This window comes from Chiloscyllium punctatum, chromosome 8 (genome assembly GCF_047496795.1).
Source record: "Chiloscyllium punctatum isolate Juve2018m chromosome 8, sChiPun1.3, whole genome shotgun sequence".
NCBI lineage: Eukaryota > Metazoa > Chordata > Chondrichthyes > Orectolobiformes > Hemiscylliidae > Chiloscyllium > Chiloscyllium punctatum.
Genome location: NC_092746.1, coordinates 27,979,025 through 27,998,067, shown reverse-complemented (window position 1 = coordinate 27,998,067; position 19,043 = coordinate 27,979,025). Strand labels below are relative to the sequence as shown.

Below are 19,043 nucleotides of genomic sequence, written 5' to 3'. Positions count from 1 at the left end.
GGCGGGAAAATTCCAGGATTTTGACCCAGCGACTAGAGAAGGAATGGAGATATATTTCCAAGTCAGGATGGTGAGTGGCTTGGAGGGGAACTGGAAGGTGGTGGTGGTCCCATGTGTTTCCTGCCCTTGTCCTTCTAGATGGAAGTGGTCATGGGTTTGGAAGGTGCTGGCTGAGGATCTTTGGTGAACTTCTGCAGTGCATCTTGTAGATAGTACTAATACTGCTGCTGCTGAGCATTGGTGGAGGGAGTGGATGCTTGTGGATGTAGTGCCAATCAAGCGGGCTGCTTTGTCCTGGATGGTCTCCAGCTTCTTGTTTTGTTGAAGCGCTCATCCCAGGCAAATGGGGAGTATTCCATCACATTCCTGACTTGTGCTTTGTAGATGGTGGAAAGATTTTGTGGAGTCAAAAGGTGAGTTATTCATTGCTGTCTTCTTGGCCTCTGACCACCTCTTAAACACATTGGCTATATGTGGTAAGTCCAGTTGAGTTAATAATTCAGTGGATGTTGATAGCGGGGGATTCAGTGGTATCACTGTTGAATGCCAAGAGGCAATGGTTAGATTGTCTCTATCTCTTATAGGTGATGGTCTTGGCCTGGCATTTGTGTGGCATGAATGTTTCTTGCCACTTGTCAACCCAAGCCTAGATGTTGTACAGATCTTGTTGCTTTAGAACATGGACTGCTACAGTATCAGAGGAGTCATGGATGGTGTTGAACATTGTGCAGTCATCGGTGAGCATCCCCACTTATGATGGAGGGAAGATCATGGTTGAAGCAGCTGATGGTGGTTGGGCCGAGGGCCTTACTACCACTACCCAAACTCCTGGGGCTGAGATGACTGACCTCCAACAGCCATGAGAATCTCCAACCAGCGAAGAGTTTGCCCCCTGATACCTATTGATTCCAGTTTTGCTAGGGCTCCTTGCTGCCACATTCAGGGAAATGCAGCCTTGATGTCAAAGGCTATCACTCTCATCTCACCTCTTGAATTCAGCATTTTTATCCATGTTTTAACCAAGGTTGTAATGAGGCCAGGAGCTGGATGGCCCTGGCAGAACCCAAACTGGGCATCACTGAGCAGATGCTACTTGACAGCAGTGTTGATGACATCTTCCATCGTTTTGATCGAGAGTAGACTGATAGGGCAGTAATTGGTTGAGTTAGATTTGACCTGCTTTTTATGTACAGGATATATCTGGGCACTATTCCACATTGTCTGGTAGATACCATTGTTGTAACTGTTGGTTAAAAACAACTACCTAGCTATTCTAATTACATTTTCACAGTAGAAGTGCATTCTTGTGAAATCAAAATGCTTTGACCAATTCTACAAATGAGTTGTGGCAGTTTAATCTGAGAAACTATACACAGCATGTATGACAAAACTGGGTGGGAGGGTGCACTGGGAGGAGGATGCACAAACTTCAGATTGATTTGGACAGGTTGAGTGAGTGGGCAGTGCATAGCAGATGAAGTATTATGTGCATTGGTGGCAAAAACATAAAGGCAGACTTTAATCAGGCAGTGAATTGAGAGGGGGATATATAATGAAACCTGGGTATCCTCATGCACCAGTCGCTGAAGGTAAGTGTGCAGGTCCAGCAGGCTGTAGTAAAGGCAATGATGTTATGATGTCATGTCGAGAGAATTGGAGTACAGGATGTCTTCCTGCTATTATTCAGGGCTTTTGTGAGGTGACACCTGGAATATTGCGTGCAGATTTGGTCTCTTTATCTGAGGAAGGATAATTTTTTTTCTTTCGAGGGATTGCAGTGAAGATTTGCAAGACTGACCAATGAGGAGAGGTGAATCGGCTAGGATTGTATTTACTGGGGTTAAGAACAATGATGAGTGATCTTCTAGAAACCTGTAAAAATTCTAACAGGCCAGGGTAGATGCAAGAAGGAGGTTCCCAATGGTGGGGATGTCCATAACCAGGTGTCACAGTCTGAGGATTTGGGGTAAACTATTTAAGGCTGAGATGAGAAATTTCCTCGCCCAGGGAATGGTGATCCTGTGAAATTCATAAAGTAGTTGAGGCTGAAGTATTGTAATATTTTGAGAAGGTGTTAGATATGGCATTTTTTGGCCTAAAGGTATTAAAGGATATAGAGAAAAAGTTAGCTGATAATCCATCTCAACAGGGTATTCTATGATCATACTGAATGGTGAAGGGCCAAATAGGCTACTGCTTCTCCTATTTCTTTGTTTCTATGTTTTTAGCAGGATCTAAGCTTACAATAAGTGCACTACTAGGAACCGTATTAAGAGTCCATAGTCATGGTGACTGAGTTAATTCAGGTTTGGAGTCCCTGTTCACAGTATCTCCAAAACCTGATTTTACTTTTTGTGGAGATTTTGTTTGGTCATGCCATTGCAACATGTACACAGCAATGTTTTCGTTATTTATTTTGATTCTTTTATCCTGCACAACTGAGGATCCTTTTTTAACCTGGCCCTGCTAAAGTTTAGTCTTTTTGGTTTCTAATCCATGCAGACTGTTTATATGAAGTCTGAGATTTGAAGTTCATGTTTGAAACCATCAGATTCTGAGGATGGAAGATCAGACCTGTATTCTTCCTCCATGCCCTTGTGTTCTTATGACATCAGGCTACCCATTTTTTTCTTCATTCCTGCACCTGTCCTGTATTTAATTTGCTGCTCCTCTTCCTGCCTATGTCTGTCTCTTAAAGTGCATCTTGTGTATTTTTGGGAATGAAATTTGCAAATGGGAAGAAAGCTTTATGGCCTGTAGTGATATATCTGGGCACTATTCCACATTGTCTGGTAGATATCCATCGATATCCTGTATCCATCGATAGGCTCCTGTTCAATATGGTGCATGAAATTAATTACTGTCTGCAGTAGGATTGGGAAAAGTGTTCTCTCTATACTTTGTACTGTTAAGGTCAGTGTTATCCCTTGATCGTAGTTTAATCCAGCTGAGTCTTGTAATGTTGGTTGAAGATCAGGCCTGCTAAAGTGTGAATGTGGAATCCCTCAGCTTTTGGGGCAGAGGATGGTGGTGAGCTTGTAAATCCATTGCAGAGTTCACACCGGACAATAGCTCGATTTGAGACTGATGCTGTCATGGAGTAGTGGCTGAGGTACTTGTGTTAAGTTCAAGGCCAGCTGATTACTGCAATATGTAGATTGTTATCTTGCTACATTATGCATACTGGAAGATTTTTAATATTTCAGATATTATGTCAAATTCTTAACTTTTTATTTAGACCACATTGAGAACAAGTGTTTTTGACGTTCTCCTTGTAAATTAACACAAGGGTATTGTCAACCCAATGTTCGACCCTGGCTGCCTATCCTTGCTGATAGGATGAGCACTTTAATGTTAACTTCTGATCTTGTACTGGAACCTTGAAAGGATTTTTTACTTGAAGAAATGTGCAGTGTGCAGTATTACTATGTGCAAACGTGTTGATTTGTCATCAACATGATGGAGTTGACCTTGTTAAGGGAATTAAACAGATGACAGATTGCAACTGAAGCAAAAGCTAATGACAATCTTCTCAGCAAAATTACTCTTGAATTAATCAGCTTTCAAATGAAATGGATTTGTGCTGCCCCAGCATTATATAGTCTCCGTGGCTGTAATAACAAATGCCACTAACTGGCTGGTCTATAAAGTGATGGCACAAGGAGTTACTCAAATGGTTGCAACAGTACTTCACACCATTGAGGCTACTTTGGTTTATTTTGCATTTCAGGCCTTAACAATGCAATGTAGTCATACAAGATTTATTTTTTAGAAATTGAATGTTTCACGTATCTACTGATCATAAATTTTATCTGCTAATTTTAAGATTGCTCTTTCTTACCTACTTTCTGAGTCAGTGTAATTAAACCACCTGCAGCTGATCAACTTACCCCTGTGGTCTTTGTCTATCTCCTTCTTGGTGAGTGCCCTACTTTCTCTTCTGATTCGTCTTTCTTTGTGGTACCTCTATCTCTTGGTCTCTTTCACGTGGTCTTTCCCACTTACTTATTCCTTGAATATGCTCTTGTACACAAATTCTTACTGCACTTTAAAAGAAGAAGAAATTGGCCTTTCATTTGAAAGGAGTATAGTGTTCGGTGACATTTTAAGCATGAAAATACTACCATCACTTATTATGTAGTTTTACATTAAGTAGCCTAATGTGATGACCCGTATGCATTTGGGAGCAGCCTACATTTTATGTTGGAGTGATGGTCCATTAGTAGGCTTGTCTTGAAAATGATTTCTTGTAAAGACAATTTGCTTACAGAACTTATTGAGTAACCAAACAATAGTTTATTTTAGAAAAAAACAAACAGAACTCATGACTTCAAGCAGAGTTCAGTTTTGAGCAAAAGGATGAAGTTTTCGAAATAAAGAAATGCCAGAGAAGCTAAATAAGTACTTTGTGGCCTGACAGAAGAATACCACAAGAATTAAATCAAATACTTACACTCCAACAGTTTTTAGTAATATGGAACTGAATAAAATTAGTTATAAAGTAGCATTATAAACCTTTAATGGAACTGAAAACTGACGGATCCCAGGGGACAAATAGCCTTCACTACCACCACCAGCCCCCTCGCCTCCACGCACAGCGCACGCACACGCACACAGTCTTGAAGGAAATGGATGTAGAGGGAGTGAATGCATTGAAGATTGTCTTTCAAAATTCTACTAAATCTACAGTGGTGCCTACAAATTGGAAAGTTGCAGGTATAACCTTATTGTTTAAGAAAGGGGGTGGGGGGGGGGGGTGGGAAGAATTATAGACCTATTGGCCTGAAGTCAGTGGTCAGGAGAACACTATATTGTGATTTAAAGGATGTGATTGTTGGATATTTATAAAATTATTTGAATTCACAAAGTCAATATGAATTTATGAAAAAAAAGTTTGGCAAACCTGAGGGTTTTTAGAATGTTACTATCAGATTTGTTGAAGGGGACCCAGTGGATGTGGTGTATATTTAATTTTTTAGACTTTATCTTAAGTCTTATACTGACGTTGATGAACAAGATTAAATCGCATGGGATTTGGGGACTGTATTAGCATGGATTGAGAATTGGTTAAAGGGCAGAAAGAGCGTAAGAGTGGCTCATGCTCCGATTGTGATTGGTGGGGCATCACCAGACTGGAGCTCCATCTACTCATGACCTAACTCAATAATTTGGATGTGAGGACCAATTTAATATTTCCAATTTTGCAGATAATACAAAACTTGGTGGAAATATGAATTATGAGGATGAAGCATAGGATTTAGGCTGAGTGAGAGGGTAAGAGCGTAATAGATGAAACATAATTTGGATAAGGGTGAAGTTATCAATTTTATTAGGAGGAATAAACTTGCGTATTGGAGTGCATAGTAGGATAGATCCTTTGTCTGTTTTGTTGTTCCACCACAGGCAGTTATATCAGTGGAGCAAGCCAAATTAAATTGATCTCATATTTGCCTGCTTAGACTGTTTATCTCCTCTGTTTTCAATATGGAATATCTTTGGTCTTACATTTTTTTCTCCTTTGGAAGAGGTACACATGGAGTACTACTCTCAGGTATTGCCATATTCTGCAATTAGCCGTGTCCTTGCAGCATAAGATCCTACAATTTGGTCTCATGTCTGTAAGTGTGCTTTTTTATTAAAATGTTTTGCATGACCAGGCATTCCCACATTTTATTTGCAGGATGAAACTTGCCCATAGAATAAATGATGTTGGAATGAAGCTGAGAGAAATGTCAGTTTTGCATGTGGAGGTATAACGCACCTGACAATTACAGGCTTTTTATACCCATATTAGTGATCTTTTCTTTAAACTTGCTTCTACTAAGTTCTTTTGAAAGGACTCCAGGTGCATGATCCAACGTTGCATTGAAGAAAGTTGTATCAGTCTGGTTGAGGATTGCTTACTTGCCCAGTTTAGTCAATTTTATATTGTGCTAAACTATAATGACTTTGTTGCAATTTAGCTATACTGTTATCTGCAACATTATGTACTTGAACATAAAATAAGAAATCAGATCTCTGGATATAATGGCAGTGTATTTATAATTACATTGTGTAATAGACAGGAGTCAACATTGCTTCATGAAGGAGAAATTGTGTCTGACAAATGAATTACAATTCTGTTGAGGAGGTAATGAGCAGGAAAGATAAAGAGAAACCAGTAGTCTAATGTTTGGATATCTAAAAGGATATTTGATTGGTACCACATGTTGCTTTACTTCAATCGGGTATGAAACCATTGAGTGAGAGTAATATATTAACATAGATAAAGGATTGGCTATCTAATAGAAGACAGAATTGGGATAAAGGACCCATTTTTCAGGAGTGCTGCAAGATTCACTGTTGGGCCCACAATTATTTAAATATATATTAAGGACTTGGATGAGGAAACATTAATGTACTTCATGTTTCTGGATAATACAAAAGCAGATGGGAAGGCAAGTAAAGGTTACAGGGATAAAGCAGGAGAATGGGGTGAGGCTTATCAATTCAGTCATGACCTCACTGCTGAATGGCCCACTTGTGCTCCTGCATTTTCTGGTAACTTGACAGTAAAATTGATTTATTGTCTCTGTAGTTTTAAATCAATCTTTTCAGGCAGTTTAGGAGTAGGTGGGACTCGAACTTGGACCTTTTAGCCCAGAGTTAGGGACATTACTGCTGCCACATAAGCATTCATTATTTTCTCAGCATATTGTAATGAAGTCAAAATCTTTGTGGCCAGTTAAAATTGCCTTTCTTTAATGCATTCCAGGCAATTGACAAAGATGGTTTTTGGTCTGTGCCGGTAGTCAAATATTTTAACAAACGCCCCTTTTAAGGGTGGGTTTAATTTGCAAATCTGAATGATTTAACAATTCAAAAGGTAAGTACAATTAACTCTGGTAAGGCAATAGTCATGACTGTATATCTTTCCACTACTCCCTGAAAATGTTCTGATTAAAGGTCATCAACCTGGAATCTGTTTGTCTCTCCTGACCTGCTGGTCATTCCAACCTTTTCTTTTTGTTTCGTTCATTTTTAAGCTTCTACCGTGCTTTGTTTTTGTTTTGAAGCAAAGGATGTGTTTAAAATCTGTGCAGCTTGTACAGGAAAGGCTGAGTCAGTTTGCTTTGGAAAAGATGATGGTTTGAAAGCTTTGTCATGGACAGGCAGTTCTATTGTTTTTCCACAGAATGGAGATGATTAGGAATTTGTGTGGCATACAGAGTTCTGCAACACACAGAGCAGTGGGAGAGAACTTTTTTTTTAGTTGTATCTCATGTTTTTGATGCATCGTATGATCTTATCACTGCTTTAATGTTATCCAGCAGCAAATTTACCCACCCCTCCCTCACCATTAAATATTAGATGGGACATGCACACGCCCTCACTTTCCTTATTAGAATCTTATCAATAGTCATGAGGTAGGTTCTAATTAGTTTACACCTCCTCCTTAAAGACCACCTGCTGATATTTCACTGGATTTTGGGATTATTTAAACAGCATATAATTGGTACCCATTTTACAGTGCTACCTCTGCTTAAATAATTCATTTTGTTCCAGTGTCAATTACACTTCTTGCTGTCATGGATTCCACCCACACATGCAATCGTCCTCCATTTGAAGCTAAATTCTCAGTCTGACAGAACAGCTCATTATCATGGCTAACCTCTGCCCAATTCACTTAAATATTTTTGATCTTTGATTTCCTCTTGATACAAATCACATTCCTCCACTTTCCTGAAGCTGCTGATCTAGTATGGGCAATAAAGTGAGGGCAGTCCCAACTAATCACACATATTTTGGTTGTGCTTTCACGAAGGACGGCATAATATTGGGGAGAACAGCCTCGTGAGAGGGAGGGACTGAACGTGTTCAGTATCAGTTGAAAAATGGTGTTTGAGAAACTTATTGGGGTCAAAGACTCATAAATCACCCAATTCAAATAATCTATATCCCAGAGGACTTATTGAATATAGAAATAATGGATGTAGTGGTGGGCATCTTTCAAGGTTCTATAGACTCTAACAGTTTCTATGGGTTTGGGGGGAATTATTAATGTGACTCCACTATTTCAATAAGGAGGTAGAGATAAAATAAGAAGTTTATAGGCAGGTTTGCCTGACGTTAGTATGATGGAAAGTGCTAGAATCCAATTTACAAAACAGTGACAGGGTTGGACCGAATCAGCATGGCCTCCCAGAAGGGAAGCCATGCTTGACAAATCCACTGGAGTTTTTTGAGAGAGTCAGTCATTAGTAGAGTTGATCGGGGGAGCCAGTGAATGTGGTTTACGTGGACTTTCAAACTTTCAATAATGTCCCATATGCGATTAACATGTAAAATTAAACGGTATTGGAGGTAATCTATTGACATGGATAGAGAACTGGGTGGCAGACAGAAAACATGTAGTAATAAACGGGTCATTTTCTAAATGGCAACCAGTAACTAGTGGGGTACTGTAGGGATCCGATTTTGCATCCTAGCTATTTACAGTGTATTTTAATTATTTAGATGAGGGAACTAAATACCTCCGCGTTTGCAAATTACACAAAATTTTGTGGGAGGATGGACTGTGAGGAAGATGCAATTGAGGCAAATTGAGTGAACGGGCACATGATTAATTGTCACGTACTGACATATGAGAAGTGTTATTTTGCGTGCTGTACAGGCAGATTGTTCTGCTGCACTGATGCACTTTGCAGCTGGGACATTGTATAGTATGGAGTGCAGAATACTGAGAAGGTGCAGAGAGAGATTAACATTTACCATTTCAGAGGTCTGTTCAAAAGTCTGATAATAGCGGGATAGAAATTTGTTCTTGAATCTGTTAATATGTGTATTCAAACTGTAGCAGATGGCATTTACTGTGGCTAGGTATGAGGTTATCCACTTCAATAGCAAAAATATGGAAGCAGATTATTATCTGATGATGGATAGGGAAAGGGGGACGTGCATTGAGACTGGATGACCTTGTACAGCAGTCGCTGAATGAATGTAAGCATACAGTGCAGTAGATGGCGAGGAAGAGAAATGGGATGTTGGCTTTCATATCAAGAGGATTTGGGGACTGGAACAGGGAGGGATGTTTTGCCACACCTGTGCAGGGCACTGATGAGATCACATCTGCAGTTTTGGTCTGTCTTTATCTGAGGAAGAACGTGTCTGGCCATGGAAGGAACCTATCAAAAGTTTACTAGACTGGTTCTTGAGATGACAGGACTGATGTATGAAGAGAGACTGGATTAGTTGGGTTGTATCTACTAAAGTTCAGAATAATGAGGTATGATCTTATAGAATTTTATAGGTTTCTAATTGGATCAGACAGAGTTGATGCAGGGTGGATGTTCCCGATGAGTAGGGACACCAGGGTCAGAGGTCACAGAATAGCATATGGGTTGGGCCATTTATTACTGAGATGAAAGTATTCCTCACCCAGATAGTGGTGATCCTGTGGAATTCTCTGCCACAGCAGGTGGTTGTGGCCAAAACATTGAATGTTAAAAGTTAGATATAGTTCTCAGGGCTAAAGGAAATCAAAGGGCATGGGGATAAACAGCTACTGAGTTGAGTAATCAGCCTGGATACTGAATCTCAGGGCAGGTTTAATGGACTGACTGGCCTACTCCCTGTGTTTTCTGTGGTTCTGTGGGGACAGGCCATTCTCCAACAAACAAAGGACAACTATACATTGCATGGTGCCTTTTTATGACATTTGTCCTGATGCTGTTTAATCAATGACAAAAATGGGCCAACCTTAAAGGCCTGGCTTCACATCCATCTGCTCCAGAGGTGTGTAATAAGGTCTATGAACTGGTTGATCAGAAAATATCTATAAATACTCTCACTGCCAGTGCAGGACAGAGCTAAGAATTCTTTGGCAGCAACTCACCACCTGATTCCCACTGCCTCTCCACCATTACTAATATAAGCCAGGACTGTAATAGAATGCTGTCCAGTTGTGTAGAGAAGTACAACTCCAACAGTACACCAGAAACATGACACTGTCCAGGACAAGAGGTTTGCTTGATTTTCACCCCATCTACCATCTTCAGCCTTTTCTCCCTTTTGCAATATGCAGTGGCAGACGTGTCCACCAAGTGAAAGTTTCATAATCTGAATTCTCCAAGGCTCCTTCACTCAGCATCTTCCAAATTCATGACCTCTACAACCTGTAAGGACAAGAGCAATGCATTCTAGGAAAGGCAGTGGTATCGTGGTAATGCTACTGGACTAAGTATTCCAAAATCACAACCTTGGGATATGTGTTTTGTATCTCACTGTGGCGGATAGTGAAATTTTGAATTCACTAAAAGTCTTGAATGAACTAAACATGACTGTGAAACCACAAGTCGATTGTCATAAAAATCATCTGGTTCATTTAGTGTCCTTTTGGGAAGCAAAATCTGCAATTCTTATCTAGTGGTCTGGCCTATGCGTGACTCCAGGCCAACAGCAATGTGGTTGACTCACCTTTGGGTAATTTAAGGATGGGCAATTAATGCTGGTGTACCCAGCGATGTCCACATCTCGTGACTGAATAAATACCACCAGATCACCACAGCCTGCAGCTTCCTCTTAAACATCACACCATCCTGATTTGGAATGACATCGCCATTCTTCCACTGTCAATGAGATCGAAATCCTTGAATGTTGTTCCCAACACAACTTTAGCAGATCTTTTGCCAGTTGAGCTGCAGTGATTCAAGAATGTCACTTCTCCGGGGGCAGTTAGTAATAGTCAGCAAATGTTGACTTGCCTGCGTCATATGGACTCATCAAAAAAAATTCTGAGTTTTTTGCCATTCCTTTTTCATCTGCCTGGGACTCAACATGAAATTCAGTCTAATTCACTGAGTCATATTTTGTTCAATCTAGCAGCTTTGTTTTTCTTTCTTAATATTAGCCACTAGCCATGCCAATTTGATCTGATCATTAAAGCAAAGTTCCTGTTCTAAGTGCAAATAATGCCTGATATTTCAAATGCAGCCTTTTACGATTTAGGAATTCACTGTAGATTTAGGCACTTAGTACCAACTTACTTCTTTTCCTGACTTATTTGTAATGGAACTAAATCACTTTTGATTAGTACCACACATTGTACAGTTTAGACATTTAGTTATTGCATTGCAGATGAAGATAATAAAAAATGAGTCATTTTAATTGCATACTGTGGTGCATGAGTAATACAGATACACAGGAAGAACTTGAACTCACCCTTTGGTGATGTAAGAGATTTGATGTGTGTAGCTATTAATGAGAGGTATTTTGCAGCCTTAATTTGGAAGTGAACTTCAGTTACATAGACTGAGTATTTTTAAGAGTTGTTTTCAGTGTCACTGTTATGGCATTTTTCAGAAAATTCGGGGAAATAGGATTATAAGAATTTTGATACTAAGTTTTGTACTGAACCAGTATCTTGCTGTGAGAATAGTGGGCGAGGATGAACAAATGTTTCTCTTGTTAAGTTTTTTTTTCCCCCCATTTGAGAGGGAATAAAATCCAGTATGTTGGAGTAATTTAGGTTACCTGTTATTCCTGGGATGAGATCTTGGGGATAAGACTTAAGGGCTATTGCCAAAACCACTCTTAGACCATCATTGTGACTGTATGCTGTCGGCATTTCGTGTCTGTAATTTTCATTATCATTCAATTTTTATTACCCTCCTCTTTCTAGTGTTATTTAGAGAGAAAAAAAAGTACAACTGATTACTAACACAAAAAAGCCTCTTAATTTGGGTTGATGCAAAGGCTTGGGCCCAGCAAACCAATGAAGACTGAAGGATTTGATATATAGTGTAATCAAAATTCCTGTATGGTCGAAATGCTTTAGTTCTTTCTCTTTTCCAACCTGACAGTTGCTAATAAGTTCATAACTGATGAATTCATTACGATTTTAATGGCTGCAGTTACAAGCCACAGGATATTGCATATCCAAACGTATAAGAGTTGGATATTTTGTGTTAGTGTTTTGTGATGCTCCCAGTCTACATTTATAAATGTGTAAAACTTGTCAGCATGTTAACCTTTTCTTAAAAGATAGCTGTTGTAGTGCTCTCATTGCTTACACAATATGAAGTGCTTCAAACGGCATATGTTAGCAACAAAGGAGTTTTGTTTTCCAAAATAACTGACATCATCCTAAACGCACTGCTAACACACCAGTGAGGGCACAGATAATGTGTTTCCATTTGCATCCTGACAAAGGTAGGAGTATTTTAATCTAGCAGTTGGTGCCTATTATTGCATCTCAGATCTCTCAATTAGCACAGTGTTCATTACAATAACATCCACTACGTTTTCCCCATTGTAGCTCCTGATCATATGCAGTCTTGAGCTGGAGCTACCCACATCCATTTACAATAATTATTTATTTCAGTGGCTCAGTGTTCCTAACTGAGTTGTGTTCTTTGACAGGTTTCAAATCTTTCTCTGTTTACCTGCAGCTTTTGTACCTTGCTGCCCCAAATGCAGCCTCTCTTTCCCCCTCCTTGCAGCCTCCTACCCCCATACACCATCATAATCCTTGCCCCCCCCCCCCCCCCCCCCCCCCCCCCCCCCGCCAAAGGCAGTTCCTGCCACCACCCCCTGACCTGGATAGGAAGGCTACTTGTGGTCTGAGCATAATGGCCACTAATCTTTGGACCTTGGCTCCTGGCTTCTTTATATCCCCTTCCCCTCTCTCCCCTCCCTCTTCCCCCCACTTAGTAACTGCTTATTGATCATTCTCCCCTGCATTTTCTGTTGGCAGCAAGCATGGAGGGAACCAACTTGTGATTGGAGAAGCAATTCCTTGTCATCATCTTCTACAGTCCTTTCAGAGTGACCATACTGTGGTGGCTCCTGTGAGTGACTTTCCAGGGCAATTATGTGCGTGCATATACCCTTTGTGCCCCATGTTAATCTGACATGATTGATTGTATTGGTTGTGATTTTAAGCCAGTCTGGTGATCTTTGGCTCGTTCATACTTCTTGGAGAGTTAAAGTTACCCTCAATGTAGGAGATATGAAATTGCATTCCTGTCCTTTTCCCAACTGCTGCCATTTTGATCACATGCAATTTGTTTTCGATGTCAGAAGTGTTGTCTGAAATAAGCAGAAGTCTCATTGCCACATGCAAATTGGTCCTAATGTAAATTATATCATCAGGATCCTGTTATAATTATAATGCAGATTTCAAAGTACAAGAGCTGGTTCTACTTGAGAAACCACAGTGGAATTGCATGCTCGCTGCCCCTGTGCCGGTTCTGCTAATGTTGCCTTTCTAGTGAATCATCTTTTGGAAAGAGATGAAGAGTTGGTGAGTGGCTTTTAAAAAGAGAAGTGCATATACTCCATGCATGGTTTTGAGTGTACAAAGTGGCAATTTACAAGGAGGACATCGTGGTGCTCAATGAGAATGATGTAGCAGGGCTGTGAAATAAGAAAGCATTCAGCAGAGGAGTGCAGTGATCAGTACTTGTTACCGGGTGAAGACAGAATGCTGCTGGAGCCTCTGAAGGCAGTGTGCATTATTGTGCGTGCATATATGGGATAAGCGGAATTGATCCTCTTTCTGCTTGGAGAAAGAGTGGTGCAGTGAAAGGAAGTACTCAGTGTTTAGTTCTGGTTGGGAATGTTTAGGCATTTGGGTAATTCCACTTTTGTTGTCTCAAACTTTTATTTTTTCCAGTGCCCAATACCTGCTAAGTGTAGTGCGTTCTGTCAGAAATTTAGCAAGAATACACTTCTTTGTAGTACATGTCATTTCTTTTTGGATGGACATAAACCTATTTGCTCAGTTTGGTTCTAATTTATGTTAGGTTTTTTGGAATTGAGGGTGGCTAATTGCCTCATTCGTTGAATACCAATACTATCATGAAAAACTAAGATCTGAAATTTGTACAATGGCCTAATATGCTACTTACTGTAGTAAGTTGCTTGTCTCCAAGATCTTTCATTATAGTACCAGAGTTAATGAAGCAGAGAAACCCAGCCTGACATACTCTTCTTAAAAATACCTTTTATCCTGGACTGTGCCTTAATCCAAGATAAATGTGTAAGAAGTGTAATTGGCAAAACTTTTTTGTTTTTTAAAAAATTTTATCTTTCCTATTTTTTTTCATAGCATCAAATGGGTGCAAGTATTTGACATGCATATTGTTAAGTTGCAGGTTCTTAATGTATTTGCTTAGAACTTGTAATGGTGACCACATGCAGCACTTTTCTCCAAGGCTACAAAATGTAGCTGTAAGTCGAAGGGAACATGTCCCGTTTAGATGCTGGTCACATTTGTTGAATCCAATCTCCAAAACAAGAGTTTTGTTAGGCTTATGACTATCTGACCCTGTCAATGTTTTTTTTCTACGTTTTGCTTATGGGATGTGGATTTAGGACGTCCTTCCATTGTGAACGAACCAACATTCATGCAAGCTTGCTTGTTAAATTTCAGGAATTATGTACAGGATGTTGCCGGGTATGGAAAGTCTCATTTATAAAGAGAGTCTGGGGTTTTGTTCACTGAAGTGTTGGAGGTTGAGAGGTGATCTTAAAGAAAACCTTATCATGAGGGTTGTGGACAGGGTTAATGGAAGTTAGCTTTTTCCTGGGATGGAGATTTCAAGACGAGTGGGCATTTTTTTGAGGTGAGAGGAGTGGGATTTAAAAAGGAAATGAGGGATAATTTTTTTTTACACAGGGTAGTTTGCTGTGGAATCAACATCCTGAGGAAGTGGTGCACAATTACAATGTTTAAAAGACTTTTGGATAAGTACATGAATAGGAAAGGTTTGGAGGGATGTGGGCCAGGAGCAGGCAGGTGGGACTAGTTTAGTTGGGAATTATGTTTGGCAAGGACTGTTTGGACCGGAGAGTTTGTTTCCCTGTTGTGTGTGGGTGTTTGACTTTGTAGGTTAGAAAACAATGAGGAATTGCTCATGGAGTGACATTGTGTTGAGAAAGAAGATGAAAGTGCCCCAGAGAAAATGTCTGTACTTTCATCAATTTGTTAATGTTTATCTCAGGCAAATTATTCAAATTTGGAGATATTAACAAACTAGGAGCAGCGGTATATTTGGTTCAGAAAGATACAAGTTATCAAATTAGTTAGACTAAATATTTAATTGAGAAAGAAAGCAAATTAAACTTTTAGCAGTCTTAGAAGTGATATCCTGGATAAAAGATATTGATTGTGATCTTGAAATTAAACATTGAGTGTTCCATCAATGCACGTGGATTTTTTCTCCCCACATATATTTTTCTCGAATTTCATAGCTTTTATGAATCTTGGTATATTTAATTTGAGTTCTCTTCCTTGATTGGTCAGTGGCCTCCAAATAGTATTTCAAATTTAGTGAATTTCAACTGGGATTATATACTATTACCATCTTTTTGTTTCTTCTGTCATATTGATCTTCTGACCAATAAAGGAAAGCATACCAAACGCTGCCTTCACTATCCTATCTATCTGTGACTTAATTTTCAAGGAACTATGAACTGTTTTCCAAGGTCCCTCTGTTTAGCAACATTCTCCAAGCAACATTCTCCATTTAAGTGTATAAATCCTGCTCTGATTTGCTTTTCCAAAATGCAGCACCTCACATTTATCTAAATTTAACTCCATTTACTACTGCTCAGCCCATTGGCCCATCTGATCAAGATCCGGTTGTAATCTGAGGTAACCTTCTTTGCAGTCCATTACACCTTCAATTTTGGTGTCATTTGCAAACTTACTAACTATACCTCCTATGTTCACATCCAAATCATTTTATATAAATGACAAAAAGCAATGGACCCAGCACTGATCCTTGTGGCACACAACTGAAAAGCAACCCTCCATCAGCACCCTCTGTCTTCTTTCTTCGAGCTAGTTCTTTCTGTATTCCATGAGATCTAACCTGTCTCCCATGAGAAACCTTGTCGAACACCTTACTGAAATCCACATGGATCACATCCACTGCACTGCCCTCATCAATCCCCTTTGTTACAACTTCATAAACTCAATCAAGTTTGTGAGACATGGTTTCCCACACACAAAGCCATGTTGATTATCCCTAAACAGTTCTTGTCTTTCCAAATACATGTAAATCCTATCCCCCTGGATTCCCTCCATCAACTTGCCCATCACCGATGTCAGGCTCACCAGTCTATAGTTCCCTGGCTTTTCCTTACCACCTTTCCTAAATAGTGGCACCACATGAGCCTACCTCCAGTCTTCCAGAACCTCACCTGTGACTATTGATGATACAAATGTCTCAGCAAGAGTCCCAGCAATCACTTCCCTAGCTTCCTACAGAGTTCAGGTCCTGGGGATTTATCCACTTTTATATGCATTTCAACACATCCAGCATCTCCTCTTCTGTAATATCGACATTTTTCAAGATGTCATCATGTATTTCCCCACATTATATATCTTACGTGTCCTTCTCCACAGTAAATACTGAAGCAAAATACTCAATTAGTATCTCCCCCATCTGCTGCACCACACAAAGGCTGCCTTGCTGATCTTTGAGGGGCCCTATTCTCTCCCTACTTAGCCTTTTGTCCTTAATGTATTTATAAAATCCCTTTGAATTCTCCTTAACCCTTTTTGCCAAAGCTATCTCATGTCCCCTTTTTGCCCTCCTGATTTCCCTCTTAAGTATACTCCTACTTCCTTTATACTCTTCCAAGGATTCACTTGATCTAACCTGTCTATACCTGACATATGCTTCCTTCTTTTTCTTAATCAAACCCTCCATTTCTTTAGTCATCCAGCATTCCCTATACCTATCAGCCTTTCCTATCATCTTGACCGGAATATACTTTCTCTGGATTCTTGTTAGCTCATTTCTGAAAGCTTCCCATTTTCCAGCCGTCCCTTTACCTGCGAACAAATGCCTCCAATCAGCTTTCGAAACTTCTTGCCTAATACCGTCAAAATTAGCCTTTCTCCAATTTAGAACTTCAGCTTTTAGATCTGGTCTATCCTTTTCCATCACTATTTTAAAGCTAACAGAATTATGGTCGTTGGCCCAAAAGTGTTCCCCCATTGACACCTCAATCACCTGCACTGCCTTATTTCCCAGTAAGTCAATGTTTGCACCTTCTCTAGTAGATACATCCAAATACTGAATCAGAAAGTTTTCTTGTATACACTTCACAAAGTCCCCTCCATCTAAATGCTTAACACTATGGCAGTCCCAGTCTATGTTTGGAAAGTTAAAATCTCCTACAATAATCACCATATTATTCATACAGATAACTTCTTACCAATTTGTTTCTCAATGTCCTGCTGACTATTGGGGAGTCTATAATACAATCCCAATAAGGTAATCATCCCTTTCTTATATCTCAGTTCCACCCAAATAACCTCCCTGGATGTATTCCCAGGAATATCCTCCCTCAGTACAGCTGTGATGCTATCACTGATCAAAAATGCCACTCCCCCTCCTCTCTCGCCTCCCTTTCTGTCCTTCCTATAACCTTTGTATCCTGGAACATTTAAGCTGCCAGTCCTGTCCATCCCTGAGCCACATTTCTGTAATTGCTATGTTATCCCAGTCCAATGTTCCTAACCATGCTCTGAGTTCATCTGCCATATCTGTTAGGCCTCTTGCATTGAAATAAATGCAGTTTAATTTATCAGTCCTACCTTTGTTCTCTGCTTTGTTCCTGTCTGCCCTGACTATTTGATTTGCTCCTTTTCCCAATTGTACTAGTGTCAGATTGATCGGTTTCCTCACTATTTCCCTGGATTCCTCAGTACCACCACAACCTTGCTAGTTTAAATCCTCCCAAGCAGCTCTAGCAAATCTCCCTGCCAGTATTTTAGTCCGATTCCAATGATCCAGAAATGTGAACCCTTCTCCCATGCACCAGCTCCTCAGCCACACATTCTTCTGCACTATCCTTCTATTCCTATCCTCGTTCGCTCGTAGAACTGGGAGTAATTTAGATATTACTACCCTCGAGGACCTCCGGTTTTCCCTTGAGAATCTCGTCCTTTTCCCTTCCTATGTCGTTGGGTCCAATATGTACAATGACCTTCTGCTGGTCCCTCTCCCCTTTTGAGAACATTCTGCACCATCTCTGAGATATCCTTGATCCTGGCACAGGGGAGGCAACACACATTCTGATTTTTCGTTGCTGGGTGCAAAAGTGTCTGTCTGTGCCTCTGACTAGAGTGTCCCCTATCACAATCGATTGCTTGCAACCTGACGTACCCCTCGTTACATTATAGCCAGTCTCAATACCAGAAACTTGACTGTTCATGTTACATTCCCCTGAGAGTCCATCACCCCCTGCATTTTTCAAAACAGCATACATGTTTGAAATGGGGATAACCACGGAAGATTCCTGCACTACCTGCCTCCCCTTCCTACCTTTCCTGGAGTTAACCCATCTACCTGACTGTATCTGTGGCTTTTCTCCCTTCCTATAATTGCCATCCATCACACCGTCTCGCTCTTGTAAACTCCTCATTGCCTCCAACTGCCTCTCCAACTGACCCATGCGATCTGATAGGATTCTCAACCAACGACGCTTACTTCTTGCAGACGTTATTGAGTATAGGGGTTGCGAGATTGACTGACTAGAATGTGATTGACACCACCAAGTCAATTGTTTAGTGCATATAATTGTTATGCCTTTATGGTGGGTTTTAAAAGTATGATTGATATCTTAATAGCATGCTTCAGGATAACGGATGGGGAGGGTATGGGGCTGATTGTGATGGTGCAGGAAAGAGAACTGAAGGAACGTATGTTCTAACTCATGTTATACGTGGCATTAAAATGTTTTCTAGAATGCCTTCCCTTTTCACTGAGAATAATTAATTCAAGTTAATTTTTGACACTAGAAATGCAAAAATTCAGTGCATTGAAATTAATTAATACAGTAATTTTGAACATTTAAATTATTCTGTTAAAATTTACGGACTTAATTAAGAAAAGTCAACTGTATCCTACTGTGGTCATAATTGTTGACTTTAGCCTGCACGTCTCTTTGACCAAGGCATTGCCACAATCAGTCAGCTTCCCTTTTTGGTTTGTACTATCAGGTATTGTAATTTGTTTGTTTTGTAATTTGACATTCTTGTGTTG

General features: G+C 40.0%; 1 protein-coding gene across 5 annotated transcripts in view; it reads left to right on the top strand.

The window, feature by feature from the left end:
- LOC140480429 (protein PALS2-like) overlaps positions 1-19,043 on the top strand; it is a 152,635-nt gene that overhangs the window by 78,389 nt on the left and 55,203 nt on the right. The gene's annotated exons all lie outside the window — the stretch shown is intronic.